Consider the following 26,708-nt stretch of genomic DNA (forward strand, 5'->3'; position numbering starts at 1 on the left):
TGCCCATCACCTCCCTCTGGTGCTCCTCCCTCTTTTCTTTCTTCCATGGCCTTCTGTCTTCTCCTATTAGATTCCCCCTTCTCCAGCCCTGTATCTCTTTCAGCAATCAACTTCCCAGCTCTTTACTTCACTCCTCCACCTCTCAGTTTCACCTATCACCTTGCGTTTCTCTCTCCCCTACCCCACCTTCTTACTCTGACTCCTCATCTTTTTTTCTCGTCTTGATGAAGCGTCTCGGCCCAAAACATCGACTGTAATCTTTCCCATAGATGCTACCTGGCCTGCTGAGTTCCTCCAGCATTTTGTGTGTGTTGCTTGAATTTCCAGCATCTGCAGATTCCCTCTTGTTTTTGAAAGCTTTTATAATGTTTGCTGAAAATAAAAGTGCAGAATGTGGGGATGAATATCATTGGCCTTGTTACCTTGCATTTTCACGTGGTCGCTTCTTTTAATTCAAAAACAATGAAGGCACTTAGATTCAGAATCCATTAAACTATAAGACATAAGAGCAGAATTAGGCCATTCGATCCATCATCATTGCTAATTTATTATCCCTCTCAAACCCATTCTCCTGCCTTATTCCCATAACCTTTGACACCCTAAATAATCAAGAACCTAACAAAATCCACTTCAGATATACTCAATGACTTAGCCTCCACAGCCAACCATGGCAATGAATTCCACATATTCATTACTCTTTGGTAAAGAAATTCCTTCTCATCTCTGTTCAAAAGGGGTGCTTTTCTATTCTCCGGTCCTAGGCCTTTCAATATTCGATAGGTTTAATTGAGATCCCCGTATAACGTTCTCCTTCGCGTGTAACGAAACGCCGAATTAAACGTCGAGATAAACCACAGTCAATAAGAACCAGATCGCAGTAAGATTAACCATTTACTGTTCACTCTTCACATTAACATATGGTGAAAACTGTTGATAAAACAATACAAGATTGATACAGTATTTGTTCCTTCCTTAATATCACATTTCAATTGTAAATACTTGCAAAGGTGACTATAACTACATTACACTAAGGTGCAGTATACAGGCAGAGTTTACCTGCTCCATTGACTACTTTAAATACACTTCCATGCAAGCTATCCGCAACTCTTTAACTAACGAAAGCATAAACATTATCGACCGTCGTTACTTCTAACAGGATCGGCATTAACATCTTAGTTCAATATATCGATTTTCTATTAACTTACAGCGTTGTTCTCACTGTGATTTCTCATGCCTGCAAAACAACTTCTGCTCAGGTGTGCCTCGTGGTGAGCCCCCACCCTCGCGCTAATTTCAAACCGGTACTTTCCCACAAGACGCGGCGAAACCGGATGTGACGTCATCGCATGCCGATATATTTTACATGCAATGAATATACTTTAAACACTTCTAATTCTAACTAGAAAATACTATCGAATGAATTACTAAGCAAAAATATTATAAACTAAATAACTGTCATAAAGACAGCACACCCCGTTATTCTTCTAAACTCCAGCGAGTACAGGGCCAGAGCCATCAAACACTCCTCATACATTAACTCTTACATTCCTGGAATCATAATCATGTAATTCCCTCTCTTGGCATCCAGCACCAAAGTGATTTTCCCAAACTACTTGCATATTAAAATCCCCCATGACTGTCATAACATTGCCCTATTACATACCCTTCCTGTCTCCCATTGTAATTTATATCCCATATCCTGGCTGCTGTTCAGATTGCCTGTTTATAACTCAGGGTCTTTTTACCCTTGCAGTTTCTTAGCTCTACCCACAGAATTTGACATGTTCTGATCCTATGTCACCTCCTTCTAGGGATTTGATTTCACTTTTTACCAACAGAAACACACCACTGCCTCTGCCAAGCTGCCTGTCCTATTCTAAAGACATTACACAAATGTGCCATGTGTAAATTAAAACTTGCTTTGAAATGGATTTCCAGGAATTTGGTTTCATAGTCACTATAACAGTTATTTAATTGGAATTCTGGAGAAAGCACCTCACAACATAGACTTGGGAATACTGAGATATATGCAGAGATTTCAAATAGGATGGTTATTAATTATATATAATACTTACAATATTTAAGTAATCTCTGTATTATAGCTCTGGTTATATTACAGAATGTATTATTGACTTTTTGTCATTGTCTCCTTGGATGCTATTTCCAGTGAATCTATTTTGGTAGACCCACAGGTGGCTGCTTTGCCAAGAAATTGTAGATTTATTTTAGAGCATTCATAATATATACTATGAATGTATGATATATATAGACATAAGAGACTGCAAATGCTGGAATCAGGAGTGAAAAACCAAGTGCTGGAGGTACTCACTGGGTCAAGCAGTGTCTATGGATGGAAATGGACAGACAATATTTTAGATAAAGAAATTTTATCTGGACGGATATAAATATTGTTCAGGACACTAGGAATAAATCAGCTGCTCCTTAAATTGCCCCCTCGAAAACATTTGCATCGGTTTAAAGAATCATCTAAATGAGGGTAAGTCCATTGATGCAATCACTTTTTAAGGGTGGTGCCACCACGTCAGCCTATCCTCTGACATGTCCTTAGTCTCTATAGCAGGTCTTGAAACATTCACCTACCAACTCAGAAGTGTTATAAAACCAGAAGATGCTGGAAACAGTAAGCACATCAGTCTGCATCTGTGGAAGAGAAATAGAATTGACATTTCAGATCAACTCTGATTCTCTTCCCATAGATATGGTCTAACCTACTGAGTATTTCTTGCATTTTTTGGCTTTTTTTTTAGATATCCAACATTGCAATTTTTTTTTTATTTTAACCCAGAAATTAGAGTGCATTCACAGAAACACAGCATAGAGAAAGCTTATAATTTATCAGTCATATTTCTGACTACCAATTTCATTTGGGAAGTTGGTCTGTCAAAGTGCAGTAATGACCAGTTTCAAGCAGCTCACAGAAAAAGTCTCCAATGATACTGTATGCTTTGAAAATACAGTGAAACAAGTTTGTAATTGTTCAAGTATGAGCTTTACAAGTCTGCAACACTTCAAGTCATAAGCTTGTGTTTCAGATGAGCACGCAGCTGAAGACAAATGTACATCTCAATCAAATTAGAGGCACTCTATCTAGAATTTGGTTGTTTATGTAACAACTCCATCATCTGTAATCTTGGTTGCTAATAAGCAACCAATATTTAAGGCTTTACCACATGACTACTCTCCATGTTGCATAAATGGCTACTGGCTACAGTGGAATTTGCCTTGCTGTTGGCCTGGGTGGAAGAAAGTCACAATAAAAAATGCTGCCGTCCTGACACTATAAGTTTCCTTTTTATTTTATGAAGTATCCTAGTTGTTAAATTGAATGTAAACTTATTCTCCACTCCTTTTTGGGGTGTCAGATCCTGGATGACAAACCATAGAATGTAGATGCTGTGCCTGGTATGGAATACTGAACACTGGGGCTGATTCCTTCCAAATGAGATAACACACAGATGTGTCAAAGGATTATGACTGCTCTGATTCAGTGGGAGGGTTTATGATGGAACAAGTTATCCTCTCCAAGCCAACCTGTTTCCAACCAAGCAATGTTACTGAGGTAAGGACGTGGTGAAGGAAAATGTTTACGCTGTATGTTGAGCTGCATATGGCAAGTTAGAGAAAAGAATTTTGTTTCCTTGGCTGTTAACTGGAATAGGCTGGAATAATTAGACAGTTTAGATATGTATCTACTAGTGCTTACAAGTCTTACATAGAACGTAAAAGAGTACCGCACAGGAATAGGCCATTCGGCCCACAATGTTGTGCTGAACTATCTAAAAAGCAAATCAAAAACACCCAACCACTAATCCCTCCAACCTATACAATGTCCATGTCCTTCCATCCTCCTTAGAAACATAAAAACATAGAAAACCTACCACACAATACAGGCCCTTCAGCCCACAAAGTTGTGCCTAATATGTCCCTACCTTAGAAATTACTAGGCTTACCCCATAGCCCTCTATTTTTCTAAGTTCCATGTACCTATCCAAAAGTCTCTTAAAAGACCCTATCATATCCACCTCCGCCACCGTTGCCGGCAGCCCATTCCACGCACTCACCACTCTTTGAGTAAAAAAACATACCCCTGACATCTCCTTTGTACCTACTCCCCAGCACATTACACCTGTGTCCTCTTGTGGCAACCATTTCAGCCCTGGGAAAAAGCCTCCGACTATCTGCACGATCAATGCCTCTTATCATCATATACACCTCTATCAGGTCACCTCTCATCCTGACTTCCATGTGCCTATCTAAACATCTCTTAAAAGCCGCTGTTACCATAGCAGGCAGTGCATTCCAGGCATTCACAACTCTGAGTTAAAAACTAACCGCTCACTACCCTGGGACCCACCTCCTCTCACCTTCAATGTATGCCTCAGGTATGAGACATTTCAACCCTGGGAAACAGACACTCTTTGTCCACTCTATCTCTGCCTCTCATAATCTTATAAACCTCCATCTGGGTCTTGACAGAGAGGATGTGGAGAGAATGTTTCTTCTTGTGGAAGAATCTAAAACAAGGTTCGCTTTTTAAAAATAAGGGTGTTGCCATTTAAGACAGAGATGATATCAATATTTTTGGCTCAGAATTATGAGTCTTTGGAACTCTCTTCCATGAAGGACAGTGGAAGCAAAGTCTTAAATATTTGAAAGACAGGCTTATAGATATATAAATGGGTAAAAGATTATGGCCGGTTGAAAGAAATGCAGAGCTGAGATTACAATTACATTGATCATGATTTTATTAAATGGTTTAACATCTTGAGAAGCTGAGAAGCATGTTTTATATTGCGCTTGTACCATACCATAAAACCCATAACTGAAAATCTCGAGCATGCCTTAAGTGCATTACAAACATACAGCAATCAATCTGTTTGTCTATTAATAGTAAATTTCAAGCATCTACAAGGAGACAGAATTTATTGATGGCTTGACAGAACCAATTGCCTGTTGGCAAATCTATTGCATTTTTCCAGGTTTGTAGGGCTTGTTCATCAGATTCTGGATTATTTCTGGAACACAGCAGTTCTACATGAGAGAATAATGAGTTAAATCTATTACACTGAATATACACTCAGTGGCCCGCTCATTAATGCAAATATCTAATCAGCCAATCATGTAGCAACAATTCAATGCATAAGAGCATGTAAGCATCATCAGGAGGTTCTGTTCTTGTTCAGAACAAACATTAGAATAGGGGAAAAATGTGATCTAAGTTACTTTGACTGGAATGACTGTTAGTGCCAAATGGGGTGGTTGGAGTATCTAAGAAATTGCTGATCTGGAATTTTGATACGCAACAGTCCATAGAGTTTACAGAGAATGGTGCAAAAAACAAAAAAAAAACATGGGCAGTTCTATGGGCAAAAATGCCTCATTACTGAGAGACGTCAGAGGAGAATGAGCAGACTGGTTCAAGCTGATGGGAAGGCAACAAGTAACTCAAATAACCATGCATTACAACAGTGGTGTGCAGAAGAGTATTTGTGAATGCACAACATGTTGAACCTTGAAGTGGATGGGCTACAGCAGCACAAGACCATGAACCTACACTCAGTGGCCACTTTATCAGGAAAAGGAGGTACCTAATAAAGTGGCCACTGAATGTAGGTATGCAAAGGTATGGAGCTATCTACAACCCAGATAAATGGTGGTGCATGACTAGCAGCAGAAAGTGCATGCTGCAAAACACAAAGCAACAGACAAATCTGGAAAATATAACCTTGATGTTGTGGGTATTGTAGATGGCCACTCGAAAGGCTGAGAAAAGACATAATAAGTTGGCAATGTCAGCAATATGACTACCAAGTATCATTAATATAAAAGAACAATGTTGCTCTCAAGTCCCTGTATTACAACTAAAATAAAACAGGAAAAGCTGGACTTAATCAACTTTGTGATAATTAGGATTGCATCACCCAGTCTGGTGAAAGCAATAGCCACCTTTTGCATAACACACCCTACAAAGAGTGAGTGAGTGAATGAATGGCAAGATAATTTGATTTTGATTAAAGTAACCTTGAAGCTGGATCTTCCTCTGAGTGTTGGGCCCTTATGCTCCTAACATCAGTCAAAAAATTATTTGAAAATTCAATTTCTTTACACTACTTCAGGGTTATGCAGTTAAAAATGGATTCATATTTTTTGTGGCGAGGAAAACCCGTAACTATTTTAGTTAATGTAAGTTAACTATTTTAGAGATTGTGGAGGCATTAGTAATAATCTTTCAAGAATTACTAGGTTCTGGAGTTACTCTGGAGGACTGGAAAATTGCAAATGACACTCTACTCTTCAAGAAGGGAGAGAGGCAGAAAGGAGGTAATTACGAGCCAGTTAGTCTGACCTCAGTGATTGGGAGGTTGTTGGAGTCAATTATTAAGGATGAGATCTCAGAGTACTTGGAAGCACATGATAAAATAGGCCATAGTCAGCATAGTTTCCTCAGTGAAAAATCTTGCATGATAGGCCTGTTGGAATCCTTTGAAGATGCAGCAAGCAGGATAGACAACAAAGAATCAATGGATGTTATGCACTTGGATTTTCAGAAGGCCTTTGACAAATTGCCATAAAAAGAGGCTGCTTAACAAGTTAAAACCCCATGGTATTACAGGAAAGATACTGGCATAATTAAAGCAGTGGATGATTGGCAGGAGGCATACAGTGGGAATAAAGGGAGCCTTTTCTGGTTGGCTGCTGGTGACTAGTGGTGTTCCACAGGGGTCTGTGGTGGGACTGCTTCATTTTATGTTATATGTCAATGACTTGTATGACAGAATTGATGGCTTTGTTGCAAAGCTTGCAGATGACACAAAGATAGGTAGAGGAGCAGGTTGATTTGAGAAAGTACAGGGGCTACAGACGGACTTAGACAGATTAAGAGAATGGGCAAAAAAATAGTAGATTGAGTACAATGTCAAAAAGGGTATGGCCAGGCACTTTAGTACAAGAAATAAAAGCATAGACTGTATTATAAATTAAGAGAAAAATTAAAAATCCAGGATACAAAGGGACTTGGGAGTCCTCATGCATAATTCCCCAAAGGTTAATTTGCAGGTTGAGTCGGTGATGAGGAAGGCAAATGTGATGTTCGCATTCATTTCAAGATGACTAGAATTTAAACGCAAGGATGTAATGTTGAGGCTTTATAAAACACTGTAGAGGCCTCACTTGGAGTATTGTGAGCAGTTTTGGGCCCCTTATCTTAGAAAGGATGTGCTGAAACGGGAGAGAGTTCAAAAGAAGTTCATGAAAATGATTCCAGGATTGAATGGCTTATCATATTAAGAGTGTTTGATGGCTATGGGGCCTATATTCACTAGAATTCAGAAGAATGAGGGATGATCTAATTGAAACCTATCGAATGGTGAAAAGCCTCAATAGAGTGAATGTGAAGAGGATGTTTCTTATGGTGGAAGAGTCTATGACCAGAGAACACAGCCTCAGAATAGCGGGTGTCCTTTTAGAATGCAGGTGAGGAGGAATTTCTTTAGCCAGAGGGTAGGGAATCTGTGAAATTCATTGCCATATGCGGACATGGAGGTCACATCTTTTTGTATACTTAAACATAGAGACATAGAAAACCTACAGCACAATACAGGCCCTTTGGCCTACAAATTTATGCCCAACATGTCCTTACCTGAGAAATTACTAGGCTTATCCATAGCCCTCTATTTTTCTAAGCTGCATATACCTATCCAAAAGTCTCTTAAAAGCCCAAGTTTAATAGATGGGGAAAAGGCAGGAGATAAGGGCTGAGAGGGAAAATGTATTAACCATGATGAAATGGTGGAGCAGACTCGATGGGCCAAATGGCCTAATTCTGCTCCTATAGTTTATGGTCTTATGAACTACTGTTCTGAGTCATTTTGTGTCACTTTGGAAATTAGACCACATAATTACAGCAAGATGGTTTTATTTTCCTTTTGGAACCTCACCTAAGGGACTTAGACTGCATTGTCCTGAGACCACCCATCATCAGGTTCTCCTGCGACAAGATCTTCAAGCCCACCACTGGATTGGGATCACTAGCAGGGAAATTCATTCCTAACTTCCATTTGTTTTGAGCCCACCACCTTGCATTAATCTCTGTCCCAGCCCACCAACCTCCAGTGACCAGGCCTTGACATGTCAACCTCTTCAATCTAATCTTTCCTCATGGAGACTGAATCATCACCATTATCCTCCACCACCCACAAATTGTCCCATTATTTTGTTTGGGTTAATCAGATTTGTTGAGGGTTATTGAGCCAGCATGGCTCAAAGGGCTGGAAGCACTATACCGCTAAATAAAATAAAATTCCCTTACTCCCATCCTGAGCATGATCCATCACTCTCCCTAACTTATGGAAAGGGGCTCCTGATTCCATGATCCATTTCTCCCTTTAAAATCAATGCCAGTCATTTTTGGAAAAGACATAGAAGCCTGAAAGTGCATCTAATCCATTATATTTCTAATCACAGATTTGATCTGGTCATTAACCTTCTTTAACAAGAGAAGATCTACAGATGTTGGAAATCTAAGCAACACACAGGCCCAGGCAGCATCTATGAAAAAAAGTATTGGAGAAAAAAAGCTGAGGTGGGGGGAGGGGGAGAGAGAGAACCACCAGGTGATGGGTGAAACCTGAAGGGGGAGGGATGAAGTAAAGAGCTGGGAAGCTGAATGGTGAAAGAAACAGAAGGCCGTGGAAAAAATTAAAGGGAGAAGGAGCACCAGAGAGGTAGGCGATGGGAGAGAGAGGAGATAAGGTGAGAGAGGGAAAAGGGATGGGAAATGGAGAAAGGGGTGGGGTTGGGGATGGTTTGAGAAATCAATGTTCATGCCATCAGGTTCAGGCTACCCAAATGGAATATAAGGTGTTGTTCCTCCAACCTAAGTGTGGCCTTATCCCGACAGTGGAGGAGGCCATGGATGGACATATCGGAATGGGAATGGGAAGTGGAATTAAAATGGGCGGCCACTGGGAGATCCCACTTGTTCTGGCAGATGGAGTGTAGATGCTCGGTGAAGTGGTCTCCCAATCTATGTCAAGAGGCCACACCGGAAGCACAGAACACAGTAAATGACCCCAACAGACTCACAGGTGAAGTGTCGCCTCACCTGGAAGGACTGTTCAGGGCCCTTGATGGTAGTGAGGGAGGAGGTGTAGGGGCAGGTGTAGTACTTGTTCCACTTGCAAGGTTAAGTACCAGGAGGGAGATCAGTGGGAATGGATGAATGGACAAGGGAGTCATGTAGGGAGTGATCCCTGAGGAAAGCAGAAAGTGGGGAGGGGGGGTGCGGAAGATGTGTTTGGTGGTGGGGTTCCATTAAAGGTGCGGAAGTTTTGGAGAACGGTGAGCTGGATGCAGAGGCTGGTGGGGTGGTAGGTGAGGACAAGAGGAACCCTAACCCTGCTAGGGTGGAGGGAGGATGGGTTAAGAGCAGACATTTGTGAATTGGAAGAGATGCGATTTAGGGCAGTGCTGATGGTGGAAGAAGGGAAGTCCCTTCCTTTGAAAAAGGAGAACATCTCCTTCATTCCAGAATGAAAAGCCTCATCCTGAGAGCAGATGTGGCAGAGACAGCGGAATTGAGAAAAGGGGATGACATTTTAACAAGTAGCAGGGTGGGACAAGATGTATTCAAGGGAGCTATGAGAGTCCATGGGTTTGTAATAGATGTCAGTGGATAAGCAGTCTCTGGAAATAGAGACAGTGAGATCAAGAAAGGGAAGGGAGGTGTTGGAAATGGATCAGGTGTATTTGAAGGGCAGGGCGGAAGTTGGAGGCAAAATGGATGAAGTCAATGCATTACAATGAGTGAAGGAAGAGAACCCAAGTGCAGGACACAGGCACGGAGATTCAGTTTGGATGCTTACACGGGCATAAACACCAAACAGCAAACAGGAGGGATCTTGACACAGAGACCTGATATGAAGCCTTGACACAGAGCTTTGACTCAGAGACTTGACACAGAGCCTTGACTCAGAGAGACGGAATCTCATAGGTAAACCTTGAAACTGGAGCTAAACTTAGAACAAACGGTTCTGAGCAGTCGGGAAACGTAGTTATCTCACAGAAAAAAGACCAATGATCTGGCGATTAGTTGTTGTGATGCCAGGGTTCTTATACTGTAGTTCTAGATGGAAACCAGGTGTGGTGTGCTGTCATCAAAGTGAATTAGAAGTAATTGGGAAATAAACGGTCGGAACCATGGCACAATCAGTGGAAATTAGGAGCAAAATTGGGAAATAAACGATCAAGACCATAACACAATGAGTTCAGCATGGGTGCAGGAATCAGCACCAATACTGTCATCAAAGTAGTGTAGGAAAAGTGTGGATGGTCACCAGTGTAGGCTTGGAACATAGACTGTTCCACATAACCGTCAAAACATGCAAGCATAGCTGGAACCCATGGCTACACCTTTTGTTTGAAGGAAGTGGGAGGAGCCAAAGGAGAAATTATTGAGAGTGAGGACAAGTTCTGCCAGGCAGATGAGATTGGTGGTGGAGGGGAACTGGTTAGAAGGATTTGAGGCCTTCCTGGTAGGGGATGGAGGTGTATAGGGACTGGACATCCTGAGTAGAAATAAGATGATGGGGGCCAGGGAACTTGAAATCCTTGAGAAGGTCAAAAGTGTGTGAGGTGTCACAGATGTATGTAGGAAGGGGCTGAACTGGGTGGGACAGGAACAAGCTGAAATGATGGTTCTACCTGGACAAGCAGGTTTGTGGATTTTGGGTAGGAGGTAGAAATGGGAGGTGTGGGGTGCAGGAACTATGAGGTTGGTGGTGGTGGATGGGAGACCCCCAGAGTCAATAAGGTTGATAGTGTGGGAGACAATGGCCTGGTGTTCCTTCTTTACATAGGGTGAGTATGGGTTAGTTATAGGATGAGTAAGCTATTACTTAATTTTCTTCAACAAAAATTTAATTTGCAATCTTTTGGTAAGCATATTTTTTATTTGCAGGTGCTGGCCTTGGAAAATTGAACAAAGGAAGATGAATTTTGTAATTGGATCACCAACTTACAAGGTCCTGTCCATGCATTTTGTTGTTGTGTGAATGAAGCCTCTGGGGAAAATTACTGGTAGATACAAAGCAGTTTCTTTATTCAACAAAACAAGGTACAGCAAGCATCATACAGAGAAGCTTTTGGTGGAAAGGGCTGCTGGCCCAACGTGGGGCTCGATATTTTATGTGCTAAATATCGAAGGACAACTCCATATTTATAATGTATGGACAATGCTTTCTTTGAAACTACATACAATCTTCACACCTTCTGATTCACATCCACACCACAGACATCTAAATGAATTCTAATCAGCTTTATCTGGACTGGGATTCACAGCTTTAAGGAACGCATTGTTCAGAGCTGCACTCCAAATTAAATCCACGATACATATTCAGATGTGAAGCCTAGTAAACAAAGTCATTTGCTAAAGGTAAATGTACTAAATGCAAAAATCACCCAGCGCATTTAAAATGATTTTCTTATCAGAATAGCAGAATTGTAGATCCATCTACAAGATCCAATCTAGTGCTTGTGATTGCTTACATATTTGCAGACTTCAAGTTTCTCCTTTTTTCACAATAAATTTCCATGAAGAACAGATTCCATGAAGATTGAATTATTCAGTAAATGGTCAACATTTCTATCATATGTTTAAATAATATGGCACAGAAGAGGTGTTGTTTGAAGTTAAATGCATAACTTAAGATCAAAATGCTTATATTAGGTAGAGGCATCAAGATTAGGGAGCTAAAATTATAAATGAATGATTGCTTTGTGGCAACTATTCAGCATTTGTGCAATCGACTAATTTCTGCATTCATTGTGAAAAAAGGAGAAATTTGAAGCCTGCAAATATGTAAAAGCATCTGAGAATATCTTTTGTGGCTTTGGCAAACTTAAGGTGTAAATACTACTTAGTTTGAAGTGCTAAGAAAATGGTAGGATTTATAGCTTTCTGTACAGAATGGTCACTCCTTTAGAAAGTGTCAAGACAGTGTTTAATATATGATAGTATAAAACAATATGAAATTAATTAAATGCCCTGAGGTAGCAATCCCCACTTCACTGTTCGGGTGGGAACGTAATATAAAGGGAACACCACCCAACAGAAACAATGTTGCTTGAGACTCATTTAGAGGCACCACTACTAGTGGTTAAAGGCAAAGACCCAGACTTGATTCTGAATGCAGACTCCATTCACCCAAACAATCCATTTGCATTTCTTGATGCAAGTGTTTCCCAGAAATGAGTGATGCCCTGCCGCAAATAAATCAATGTTAATATTGTTTACACTTCTCAGAAATGTTTGGAATAAGCCAATGAGTACTGCCTCAAGAGGCTGGTGGTTATCATCAAACTAGCTTTGGAACAGTGCCATCTCCTGTCAGATATCTATCAGCAATGTACAAAGGCACATCAATCAAGCTTACTACCACTTCCTGGTAATGTGATTCACCTTCATCCAAGTTAGCTTGCAGCATAACTATGGTATTACCCAATGCCAATGTGCTGCCTCAACATGCACTGAATGAGCATTGAGCTAACTATGTCACTGCATTTCCATGTTTCCTAAAGTAAAAGAATCAGCAGTGGGGCAATTGAACTACTTTTTACTATCCTTTTTGTCTAATCTCACTTTTTATCTGAGAAAACCTATATCTTCTGGGCATAGGTGGACATGGAGATGCTTGGAAGTATTGGTGATAAAAGCCGTGAATGCTGTTTGTTCTGTTGAGCTGCTGTTCTCCATCTACTGCAGTGAAAAACAGAAAGAATAATAGAACAGAGAAAAGTGCAGCACAAGAACAGGCCTTCCAGTGCATGATGTTCTGCCAAACTAATTAAATTAATAATCAAAATGTCCCACTAAACTAATCCCTTCTATCTACACAATGTCCATATCCTATTTCCTCTACATTCATGTGCCTACTTAGAGCTTCCTGAATACCTCAATACATTTGCCTCCAGCACCACCAGGCACATTCTACTCTCTGGGTAAATTATCATCTACTTTGAACTCAATGCATGCCCTCTGGTGTTAGACATTTCAACCCTGAAAGAAGACACTGACTATCTACTCCACCTATGACTCTCATCACCTTATAAACCTCTATCAAATCTCTCCTTAGCCTCCACAACCCAAGTTTTGAAATTTACTCAAAGCCTCCACATATAATAGAGTGACCAGAATGGAATACAATACTATATATGCAGCCTAACTACAGTTTTATAAAGCTACAACATAACTTCCTGACTCTGGAACTCATTTCCTTGACAAGTATGGACAAACACGTTATATGCCTTCTTTACCATGATCTTGTGTAGCCACTTTCTGGATGTTATGGATTTGAACACCAAGATCCCACTGCACATCAACACATAACAGTTCTGTCATTAACAGTCTACTGTGCCTGTGTTGCCTTTATGGCAGTTATTTAGTTTATAATATTTTTGCTTAGTAATTCATTTGTTAGTATTTTCTAGTTAGAATTAGAATTGTTTAAAGTATATTCATTGCCTGTAAAATATATCGGTATGTGATGACGTCACATCCGGTTTTGCTGCGTCTTGTGGGAAAATACCGGTTTGGGATCAACGCGAGGGTGGGAGCTCGCACGAGGCAGACCCGAGCAAGAAGTTGTTTGTAAGCATTAGAAATCACAGTGAGAGCAACGCTGTAAGTTAATAGATAATCGATATGTTGAATTAAAATGTTAACGCCGATCCTGTTAAAAGTAACGACGGTCAATAATGTTTATGTTTTCGTTAGTTAAAGAGTTGCGGATAGTTTGCATTGAAGTGTATTTAGAGCAGTCAATGGCGTAGGTAAATTCTGACTGTATGCTGCACTTTAATGTAATGTAGTTGTAGTTTACTTTTACAAGTATTTACAATGTAAATGTGATATCAAGAAGGGAACAAATACTGTATCAATCTTGTATTGTTTTATCAACAGTTTTCACCATATGTTAATGTGAAGAGTGAACAGTAAATGGTTAATCTTACTGCAACCTTGTTCTCATTGACTACGGTTTATCTCGGCGTTTAATTTGGCATTTCCATTACACCCGAGCGAGAATGCTACAGTGAAAAAGCGGCATTATCAGGTGTTTCAAGTGCTGCAATGTCATCTCGATCCAGCATCAAGTCGATGCCACCCAGCGACAAGGGCAGTAGGGCATCATCAAGTAAGGCCGCCCAGGCAAGAGCTAAAGCAGATGCCGCCCATGTGCGGGTGGACTACGCCAAGCGAGCTGCAAAATTGAAAATGGAAGGGACTGCCTAAGAAGCCAAAATCCAGAAGGAAAGGGCTGCCAGAGAAATGGAAGCGGCCACCAAAGAAGCCGAAATCCAGTTGGAAATGGCAAGGATATCGGCAGAGTTGGAAGTGCTGGAGCAAGAAGAAGAAGAAGCTGTCAAGGTGGAAGCAGAGTACATAGAAGAAGCTGAAGGATTGCATAATCTGACCGATGTAAGATCTACTTCAGAAAGGACCAGATTGAAACGCACAAGCGACTATGTCCGATCTCAAATAGACAAGAAGGCTCGTCCTTCCTCTCCATACGTATTCGATAACATCCTATGTCATGAGGAACCTCAGGGATGCCCGATTGCATCACATCCATACGAGGAAGACAATTTACCCTCGCAACTCTGCGATGAAGTCAAGAATGAAAGAGCTGACGAGAAATACTTCTCGACACCAAACTTACAAGATTTGGGGAGAAGAGATGCAGAGGTCGAATTCAGGACAGCAAATTCCATAAGAAATGTACGCCCTCAGTCATATATGCGCCAACGTATTTCCCCAGCCCGCATGCCACTTACAGTTGATCCCATGATGCACGACGGGATCTCGTCACTTCAGGACTGTACCAGTTTGACGATAAACCTGAAAATTACCGTGCATGGTACTCCACATTCACCAACGCTATCGACGGAGTCCAGCTCAGAGCAACCCAAGAGTTGGATCTTATGACGAAATGGCTGGGAAAAGAATCATGCGAACAGGTGAAACGCATACGTTCAGTGTACATCAACAAACCCGAACTAGCCTTAAGCAAAGCATGGGAGAGACTTTGGGAGGGCTATGGGGCCAAAATTATCGAAGCGGCGCTATATCGACATCTGGAAAACTTTCCTAAGGTGTCAGCCAAAGATCACATTAAGTTAAGAGAACTCGGAGATTTACTCATGGAGATCCAAGGCGCCAAAGAAGATGGCTACTCAGCTGATAGATACTCCATCCAGGATTAGACAAATCGTGGATAAACTTCCATTTGGGCTGCAGGACAGGTGGGTGTCTGTTGGCTCAGAGTATAAAGAAGACCACGATGGTCGATTTCCTCCCTTTAAGCACCTCGCTAGGTTTGTGTGCAAGGAGGCAAAGAAGCGAAATGACCCTAGCCTCATGGGTCCAGGAAGCAGTACAATTTACACCAAGCCAGGTAGATCCTCTTCGAATACTTTCAACATCAATAAACCCATCTCAATGCTCAAGACTGAAGCCTTTACAACTAACAATGACCCTAGCAAGTATTGTCCATTGCATTACAAACCTCACCCCCTCAAAAGATGCAGAATGTTTAGGGAAAAACCCCTTGAAGAGAGGATGGCCCTTCTCAAGGAGAAAAGAATATGTTTTAAATGCTGTTCCTCAACCTCTCACCTCGCCAGAGAGTGTAGGATCGCCGCGAAGTGTCCAGAATGTGATAGCACTAATCACGTTGAGGCCATGCATCCCAGCCTGTCATCGCAAACCGACAATGCTCCTTCACCCCCACAACAGGACAGCGGGGAGGGAGAGGCTCACTCCAGGACAACAGTTGTCAGCTCGAGCTGTACAGAAGTTTGTGGTCAAGCTCAGTCAAGCCGTTTTTGTTCAAAGATCTGCCTCACTAAGGTGTACCCTAAAGGAGCCAAAGACAAGGCCATCAAAGCCTATGTAATTCTGGATGATCAGAGCAATCACTCACTAGTCAGTCCAGAGCTCTTTAAATTGTTCATCATTGAGAGTGAGCAGTTCCCATACTACCTTAGAACTTGCTCAGGCAACGTGGAAACTCAAGGAAGGAAGGCAGAAGGTGTCCAGATCGAGTCCCTGGATGGTAAAGTTGTCACCTGTCTCCCTCCGCTCTTAGAGTGCAAAGAAGTCATAAATAACCGCACTGAGATCCCGACGCCAAGTGCGGTGCTACACCAGCCACATCTCCACCACATCGCAAAACACAACCCAGAACTGGACCCAAAAGCGGAAATACTCTTGCTATTAGGGAGAGACGTTCTCCGGGTGCACAAGGTTAGGCAGCAGGTCAATGGACCACATGATGCCCCCTTTGCGCAACGCCTGGATCTGGGCTGGGTGGTGATAGGAGAGGTGTGTCTCGGCAACGTACACAAACCGACAGTTAACACACTCAAGACCAATGTGCTAGAGAGTGGCCGCCATTCAATTTTTCAACCCTGCACAAGTTCCATGTGTATCAAGGAAGCACAACAAGGCGTTAACAAGCGCAAAGTAACCGATGAGATGCTGGGCCAGTCAGTCTTCACTCAAACGGAGCATGATAATAAACTTGCTCCATCAGCACAAGACGTCTTCTTCTTAAAAATGATGGACAGCAAAGTCTTCAGGGATGAAGCAAGTAATTGGGTCGCCCCACTACCCTTCAGAGAACCACGCCAGTGCTTGCCAAATAACAAAGAGCAGGCGGTCAAGTGGTTCACGTCCTTACAAAAAACCCTGAAAAGGAAATCCGAAATGCAACATCAATATATAGCATTTATGGAAAAGATCTTCGCTAATGGACATGCCGAAGTAGCACCACCACTGAGGGAAGGCGGGGAGTGCTGGTACCTCCCAACATTTGGGGTTTACCACCCACAAAAACCCAATCAGATCAGGGTGGTCTTCGACTCCAGTGCCCAGTGTTCTGGCGTCTCCCTAAATGACGTGCTTCTCACAGGCCCCGACCTCAACAATACCCTTCTCGGGGTCCTGCTGCGCTTCCGGAAGGAGAAGGTCGCAATCTTAGCAGACATCCAGCAGATGTTCCATTGCTTCTTAGTACAGGAAGACTATCGTGATTTCCTCCATTTCTTACGGTACAAGGACAATGACATTAGCAAGGAAGTTATCGAGTACCGGATGAAAGTCCACGTTTTCGACAATAGTCCATCACCTGCCGTGGCCATCTATGGGCTGCGAAGAGCCATCAGAGAGGACGCACAGGAGCACGGTGACAACACCATTAAGTTTGTAGAAAGGCACTTCTACGTCGATGACTGCTTGATATCACTACAGACAGAAGACGAAGCAATAGATCTGCTCCGACATACACAAGCCTCACTCGCGGAGTCAAACCTCCGCTTGCATAAGTTTGCATCAAACCGTCAGGCAGCAATGGAGGCCTTTCCACACGATGACTGTGCTCCAGCAATCAAAGACCTAGATTTAGATGGAGAAACCATACCCACACAAAAGAGCTTGGGTCTCCTCTGGGAGATAACGACCGACTCATTCACGTTCTCCGTGCTGACCGTGATCAAACCATTTACCCACCGTGGAGTTCTCTCCACTGTCAACAGTGTTTTCGATCCTTTGGGTCTACTGGCACCAGTTACGATTCAAGGAAGAGCCCTTCTCAGAGAACTTACATCTGAGCCCTCTGACTGGGATACTCCCCTACCTGAAGACAAACTAAGCAAGTGGGAGGCTTGGAGAGATTCACTTCCAGATCTAAAACAGTTTCATATCCAACGTAGATACACTGCGACCTCACCCACCGAGGCAAGGCACACAGAATTGTGTGTTTTTTCGGATGCGTCCACCAAGGCCATCGGCGCTGTGGCTTACTTGAAAGTAGTCGGGAAGGACGGCCAAGTCGAAGTGGGATTTGTAACGGGTAAGGCGAAGCTCACTCCTCCGTCAGAGCCGACGATTCCAAGGCTTGAACTGTGCGCAGCCGTCCTGGCCTTGGAAATGGCTGATCTTATCCAGGATGAGCTAGACCTAGAGTTCGACGATATCAAGTTCTACACAGATAGCAAAGTCATGCTTGGTTATATTTACAACAAATCAAAATGCTTCTATGTGTATGTTCATAATAGAGTTCAACGTATCCGCCTGTCATCAAAGCCCGAACAAAGGCATTATGTACGTACCGAGGATAACCCTGCAGACCATACATCGAGATCCTTACCTGCATCCCGCCTGGCTCAGACAACCTGGTTCACCGGACCCCCCTTTCTGTATCAGCCACCATCGGAAAGGACTCAAATGAACGAGATATTTGAACTGATCGAACCCGAGAGAGACTCGGAAATTCGGCCGCATATACAATCAGGAGCCACCAACCTCGCGGAATCGATACGTACTAATGAACGCTTTCAGCGGTTCTCCACTTTGAATTCTTTAGTGAGAGGACTTGCGTTCCTCATTCACATGGCCAGATCACACAAACATTCATCCCGAAACTGTAAATGTTGGGGATGGCACAAATGTACTTTGCCTCACACCGCGGACGAATTGGACCAGGCAAAGGACGTCATCTTTAAAACAACGCAAAGAGCGGCTTTCGCAGGGGAGTTTTCAGCTCTCCAAGTCAACAAACCAATACCAAAGGACAGCCCTTTGAGGAAATTCAGCCCGATCCTGAAGAACGATATCATCTGCATTGGAGGCTGGTTAATACACTCCCAACTTCCGGCTGCAGAAAAGAGTACAGTAATCCTGCCCAAAGACAGCCATGTATCCTTACTGCTCACTCGCTATCATCATGAACAGGTAAAGCATCAGGGCCGTCACCTGACGGAAGGAGTAATAAGGGCAGCGGGACTGTGGATCTTGGGAGGTAAAACATTGATCAATTCAGTACTTCATAAATGTGTAACCTGCAGGAAACTGCGAGGCAGGTTAGAAGTTCAACGGATGGCGGACCTCCCACCTGAGCGCCTTGAAGCCTGCCCTCCCTTTACATATGTGAGGCTCGACGTATTTGGCCCTGGACTATCACTATGAGACGCACCAGAGGAGGACAAGCAGAGAGCAAGCGGTGGGCCATTATGTTTAGCTGCATGAGTTCAAGAGCGGTACACATCGAGGTCATCGAATCTTTGGATACACCCAGCTGCATTAACGCTCTTAGGTGGTTCTTTGCGATAAGAGGCTCTGCAAAACAGTTAAGGTCTGATTGCGGCACGAACTTTGTAGGAGCATCAAAGGAGCTGGGGATGGACAAAACAGTGCAAAGGTACCTCAGTCAGCAGGGATGCAACTGGGAGTTCAACACACCACACGCCTCCCACATGGGAGGCGCATGGGAGCGGATGATTGGTATCTCCAGAAGAATTCTTGATTCAACGTTTCTGCAGCAACGCACCCGATTGACCCACGAGGTGCTTTGTACCCTAATGGCAGAGGTCACAGCCATTATAAATGCACGACCACTCCTACCTGTGTCTTCTGACCCAGAAAACCCCTTCCTACTCTCGCCGTCAATGCTCCTTACGCAGAAGGCAGGAGCTCCCCCTCCACCAGGAGACTTCTCAGACAAGGATTTGTACACAAAGCAATGGAGACAAGTCCAGGCTCTGGCAAATCGGTTCTGGTCTCGCTGGAGACAGGAATATCTACCATTGTTGCAACACAAACAAAAGTGGACAGAACCCCACAGGAATCTTCAAGTTGGAGACTTAGTCCTGCTCAGGGACAAGCAAATCGCCTGCAACAGCTGGCCAATGGCCAGAATCACTGCTACATTCCCTAGTGGGGATGGACATGTCAGGAAGATCGAGTTGAAGACTACCGACCAAGGTGATGTGAAAATTTACCAAAGGCCAGTTACAGAAGTCATTCTACTTCTACCTAATGACTGATTTAGAGACTAAGTTTTGTATTCTGTTCATTGTGACCTTACGAAGGTCAAGCGAGGAGTATGTTGCCTTTATGGCAGTTATTTAGTTTATAATATTTTCGCTTAGTAATTCATTTGTTAGTATTTTCTAGTTAGAATTAGAATTGTTTAAAGTATATTCATTGCCTGTAAAATATATCAGCATGCAATGACGTCACATCTGGTTTTGCTGCGTCTTGTGGGAAAATACCGGTTTGGGATCAACGCAAGGGTGGGAGCTCGCACGAGGCAGACCCGAGCAAGAAGTTGTTTGTAAGCATTAGAAATCACAGTGAGAGCAACGCTGTAAGTTAATAGATAATCGATATGTTGAATTAAAATGTTAACGCCGATCCTGTTAAAAGTAACGACAGTCGATAATGTTTATGTTTTCGTTAGTTAAAGAGTTGCGGATAGTTTGCATTGAAGTGTATTTAGAGCAGTCAATGGCGTAGGTAAATTCTGACTGTATGCTGCACTTTAATGTAATGTAGTTGTAGTTTACTTTTACAAGTATTTACAATGTAAATGTGATATCAAGAAGGGAACAAATACTGTATCAATCTTGTATTGTTTTATCAACAGTTTTCACCATATGTTAATGTGAAGAATGAACAGTAAATGGTTAATCTTACTGCGACCTTGTTCTCATTGACTACGGTTTATCTTGGCGTTTAATTCGGCGTTTCCATTACACCCGAGCGAGAACGCTACAGTACTGTGCATCAACACATAACAGTTCTGTCATTAACAGTCTACTGTACCTTTTCCCAAAATCTCCCAAAATGCAACACTTCACATTTAGCCAGATTGAAAACCATCTGCCATTTCTCCAGCCAGATCTGCAAGTGATCTATATAACACTGAATCCTTTGGCAGTTTTCTACGCTATCTACAACACCACCAATCTTCATATTGTCTGTAAATTTACTAGTGCACCCAACTAAGTTTTCATCTAGGTCATTTTACATACATCACAAACAGCAGAGGATTCTGCATGGATCACTGCAAAATACCACTAGTCACAGACCTCTAGCCAGAATAATTCCCATCAACACTGTCCTGTCTTTTATGGACAAGTCAAATCTGAATGGATCCCGTGCATAGAACCATAAAACCATAGAACATTTCAGCACAGAAACAGGCCTTTTGGCCCTTCTTGGCTGTGCCGAACCATTTTTCTGCCTAGTTCCACTGACCTGCACCTGGCCCATATCCCTCCATACATGTCTCATCTTAATCTTCTGGATCAAAGTCAAAGAAAATATGTTATCTAGGTACGTATACAGTAGGTCACCATATACTACCTTGAGATATATTTACTTGCAGGCACTTACAGGAAAATAAATAAATACAATAGAATTTATGGAAAAACTATACATAAACAAAGACTGACAAACAACCAATGTGCAAATAACAAAATAAATAACACTGAGAACATGAGCCCTTCAGAGTTGCATTGAGTGAAGTTATCTGCAGCAGTTCTGAAGCTTAATGATTGGAGGGAAATAACTGTTCCTGAATCTGGTATTTTGGGACCTAAAGCTCCTGTACTTTCTTCCTGCCAGCAGCAACAAGCAGAGAGCTTGGCCTTGATGATGGATGCTGCTTTCTTGTGGCACGCTCTAGGAAATCTGCTCAATGGTGGGGATGACTTTTCCTATGATAGACTGGGCTGTATCCATTACTTTCTGTAGCTATTCCATTCCTGGGCATTGGTGTTTACATACCAGGGCATGATACAACCAGTTAGGATACTCTCCACATAGAAGTTTGTCAAAATTTTTGATGACATGCTGAATGATAATGCTGACAATTTTAAAATTACCTGAAGGGCCTCCCATGAGGGGCCTTGTTAATTGACTTACTAAAATCTGCACACACAACATCCATGGACTCTACCTTCATCAGCTACATTTATCACCTCCTTGGAAAGCTCTATCAAGTTAGTAAGACACAACCTATCCCACACTAAACCATGCTGAATGTCCTGAAATAGGATATGTTTTTCAACATGCTTGTAAATCCTATCACTAAGAATCCTCTCTGGTAACTTCCAACTTTATTCTTACATCTCTGCTTGAATATGGAATAACATTAGCTACTTGCTAGTCCTCTGGGATCTCGCCTGTGACTAGGGAGGTATTGGTTGAGATCCAAGCAATATTATCTCTTGCCTCTCACAGTAACCTGGGGTATACCCTGTTAGGTCCTGGGGAACTACCCACCTTAATGTCCTTTAAGAGGCCCCAGCCCTCCTCTTGCTTTGTCTTGAGATGCCCTAGCAAATTAGTCTGCCCTACATTCATCTCCCTGTCCATGTTGTTCGCCTTGGTAAATACTGATGCAAAGTACTCATTTAGGGCTTTAGTCATGTCTTCTGCCTCCAAGTGCATGATCCTTCCTTTATATTTGAGTGATCCTACCTACTCCCCAGTTATACTCTTGCTCTTGATGTATGTATACAATGCCTTGGGATTCGCTTTAATCCTACTTGCCAAGGACTTTTAATGGCCCTTCCTGGTTTCCTAATTTCCTTCTTGAGTTCTGTTTTGACTTCTTTACAATCCTAAAGGGCTCTGTTTGATTTTAGCTTCCTAAATCGTAGACACACATTTTCTTCTTGACTAAATTCATCACCTCTCTCAACATCCAAGGTTCTCTTACTTTGCCATCCTTGTCCTTCTTTCTGACTGGAACATGTTGTTGTATATTCAATATTTCAGTAATATTTGAGTAATGTAAATATATGTAAGCATTCTTGTTTGCTTACGTGATTTATTACAGGTTATATGTAAGAAGTATGTGAATAGCATATGTCATTTTGTCATCATGTCATATCTGAACACATTATGCTTTTCTTTCAATATATTTCTGGAGTTACCATAACAGTGGTGATGAGTAAATTTTAAGATGAACCCAAGATGACTACCTAGCTGTTGAAGTGCAGCACATTTTTTTCTTCTTCATAAGGGTGAGAGAGAGAAATGTTAGAGTTACAAAGTGGCAGAAAACAAATGAAATTCATGGGTTCATAAACTGAGTACCAGATAATAATAATAATAATAATAATAATAATAATAAATAAAGCAGAAATGGCTACTACATAAGAAAGATAGATGCATTCAATTGCACAACAGATAATTAAATGTTGTATACTGAATGAATTGAGCAGTATTTTGAAGCAAATTAAATAGCCATTGAGAAAGGAGTGCCAGTTTTGCTGACTGCAATTGGTGAAAGAGTATACAGTTTACTTAGAAATCTGACTGCACAAACCAAACCAGCCACAATGAGCTTTGCTGATATTGTGAAAGTAACACAAGGACATTTAGAAGTGAAACCATTGTTGATTGCAGAATGCTTTAGATTTCATAAGTGCAATCAAAAGGAAGGGGAGCCCATTTCAACTTAAGTGGTAAATTGAAGGAATTGTTCAGGTATTGTTAGCTCAGTGATGAGCTTAATGATGCACAGAGAAATCATTTAGTTTGTGGAATCTTACAAGATCCCAGTCTATCTTAGGAAAGTTGAAGTCATCCACTACAACACTGCTGTTTGCACATTTTTCCCTAATCTGTCTGCCATTCTTATACTTCTTACATACACCTCTAATGAATTATATAAACAAACCTGAATGCTTAATAAGTAGCATTTACAATACTACTCAAAGGACTTAAAAGTCCTTACTCTTATACAAGACACCCCTGCCCAGAAGAGGTTTCAATGATCCAAGAGCCTGAAATCCTGAACTTTACACCAGTTCCTCGTCCACTCATTCATCAGTTCTCTATTTCTATTCCTCACTTTGACTAGCACATGGCACTGGGACTACCTCTAGGTCCTGCTTCTTAGTCCTAACTCACTCTACTCACTATACATGTTCTTGGTGCCAACATGCGCAACCTCTGTCTGTTCACATTCCCTCTGAAATGCCCTGCAGCTGCTCTAAGACATTCTCAAACCTAGCTCTCAGGAGGCAACACTCTATTCTGATGTCTCTTTCACAGCCACAGAATTACCTATCGGTGCCCTTAACTATCAAGTTGCCTATGACTATTCTTCTGCCTGACTTTACCCTTCCTTGCTAAGCCTCAGAGCCAACCACAGTGCCACTGGATAGATAGATAGATAGATAGATACTTTATTCATCCCCAAGGGGAAATTCAACATTTTCCAGTGTCCCATACACTTATTGTAGCAAAACTAATTACATACAGTATTTAACTCAGTATAAATATGATATGCATTTAAAATCACCCTCCCAAAAAGCATTAATAAATAGCTTTTAAAAAGTTCTTAAATAGTTTACTAAAGTTCATTGAGTGGTAACTTAAGCTCAGTCCTAACCCCGGCACTTAACATGTCTTGCCCCTGGTGGTTGAATTGTAGAGCTGAATGGTGTTGGGGAGTAATGATCTCTTCATCCTGTCTGAGGAGCATTGCATTGACAGCAACCTGCCACTGAAGCTGCTTCTCTGTCTCTGGATGGTGCTGTGCAGAGGATGTTCAGGGTTTTCCATGATTGACCGTAGCCTACTCAGCGCCCTCCGCTCTGCCACCGATGTCATACTCTCCAGTTCTGTGCCCACAACAGAGCCCACCTTCCTTACCAGCTTATTAAGATGTAAGGCGTCCCTCTTCTTAATGCTGCCTCCCCAGCACGCCACCACAAAGAAGAGGGCACTCTCCACAACTGACCGATAGAACATCTTCAGCATCTCACTACAAGCATTGAATGACGCCACCCTTCCGAGGAAATACAGTCGACTCTGTGCTTTCCTGCACAGGGCATCTGTGTTGGCAGTCCAGTCTAGCTTCTCGTCTAACTGCACTCCCAGATACTTGTAGGTCTTAACCTGCTCCACACATTCTCCATTAATGATCACTAGCCTGGCTGCTGCTGCTGGGTCCTACTAGACCATCACCCCCCACCCCCTGCAGTATCCAAAGGGGTATACTTGTTTCTAAGAGGAATTGCTACAGCGGGATTTTGCAATCCTGTCTCTGCCGTTACCCCTCCTGGCAGTTACCCAATTTTCTGCAGCGTACTGTAGGTGTGACCACTTCACTAAAACTCCTGTCTACAGGACCATAAGCCATTCCTCTACCCACGCCAGTATCTTTCCTGTAACACTATAGGATTTTATCCTGTTAAACAGCTTCATGTGCTTCACTTTCCTCACTTCTATAGACTCTGTATCTGTCTTCTGGGTAAATTCAGTGCAAAGAATTCATTTAAGATTTCCCCCATCTCTTTTGGCTCCAAATATGGATTACCATTCTGGTCTTCCAGAGGACCAATTTTGTCCCTCACAATCATTTTGCTCTTCACATACCTGTTGAATACCTTAGGCTTCCCTATCATTTTGTCTGCTGAGTCAACTTCATGCCTTCTTTTTAGCCTTCCTGATTTCTTTCTTAAGTGTTCTCATGTATTTCTTATACTCCATAAGCATCTCATTTGTTCCTACCTGCCTATACCTGCTATGCACCTATTTTTTTCTCTTAACCAGGGCCTCAATCTCTCTTTTAAACCAAGGTTCCCTACACTTGTTATCTTTGCTTTTTATTCTGACAGTCACATACAGGCCTTGTACTCTCAGTACCTACGCCTTTGTAGTTTTTAAACTAATGGCATTGTGATCACGAGATGCAAAGTGTTCCCCTACATAAACTTCTATCACCTGCCCTGTCTCATTCTCTAATAGCAGTTCCAGTGTTGCACACTCTCTCATTGGGATTTCTACGCACTGATGAAGGAAACTTTCCCGAACACATTTGACAAACTCTATCCCATCTAGTCCTTTTACAGTATGGGATTCCCAGTCAATATGTGGAAACTATAACAACTTTATGTTTCTTACAACCGCCTGTGATCACTTTACAAATTTGTTTCTCTTAATCCCCTGGACTGTGGGGTTGTCTATAATACAGCCCCATTAACATGGTCATGTAGCGGTGTGCTACACGCAGTGCTGAAATAACGACACGTAGATGGTGAGCTGCAGTTTCAAAGAGGATTATTCAAGCTTCGCGGCCTCGCTTTAAAGCCTTCCTGTTCGCGCCCTCCCCGGGTGCATACTCACAGTCCCGTCCCACACGCGGGCTTTTCCCCTTTCTGGTGAAGAAGGCTTGGCGCCCTCTTTGGGACCGGCCTCTATGCTGGCGCGCGCCATTTTGTGAGCCGGTTCGAGTGCACTGGGAAGTGGGTCACCACATAACCCCCTCCCCAGAACCGGCGATACACCCCCAATGTCCACAGTCTGGGTCAGACTCTGTTTGGGAGGTCTGCCTCTGCGCCGTGGTGCCTGAATCTCGACCGGCTGAGCCAAGTCCACATGGGCTGGTTTGAATCGGTCCACCGTGAAAACCTCCTCTTTCCCCCCAATGTCCAGCACAAATGTGGACCCGTTGCTTCTGATCACCATAAACTGCCCCTCGTAGGGCCGCTGTAGCAGTGCCCGATGTCCGCCCCGTTGTACAAAAACGAACTTACAGTTTTGCAGGTCGGGTGCCGCCCGTGCTGTGAAGTGGGTATGGGGGCCAGGTTACCGAGCCTCTCACGTAGTCTGCCCAGGACTGCTACAGGTTCTTCCTCTTGCCCCCTTGGGGCTGGTATGAACTCTCCTGGGATGACCAGGGGTGCGCCGTACACCAACTCAGCCGACGAGGTGTGCAGATCCTCTTTGGGCGCCGTACGGATTCCGAGCAGGACCCAGGGAAGCTCGTCGACCCAGTTCAGCCCTTTGAGGCGGGCCATGAGAGCCAACTTCAGATGACAGTGGAAAC

The sequence above is a fragment of the Hypanus sabinus genome, chromosome X1, assembly GCF_030144855.1.
Source record: "Hypanus sabinus isolate sHypSab1 chromosome X1, sHypSab1.hap1, whole genome shotgun sequence".
Lineage (NCBI taxonomy): Eukaryota > Metazoa > Chordata > Chondrichthyes > Myliobatiformes > Dasyatidae > Hypanus > Hypanus sabinus.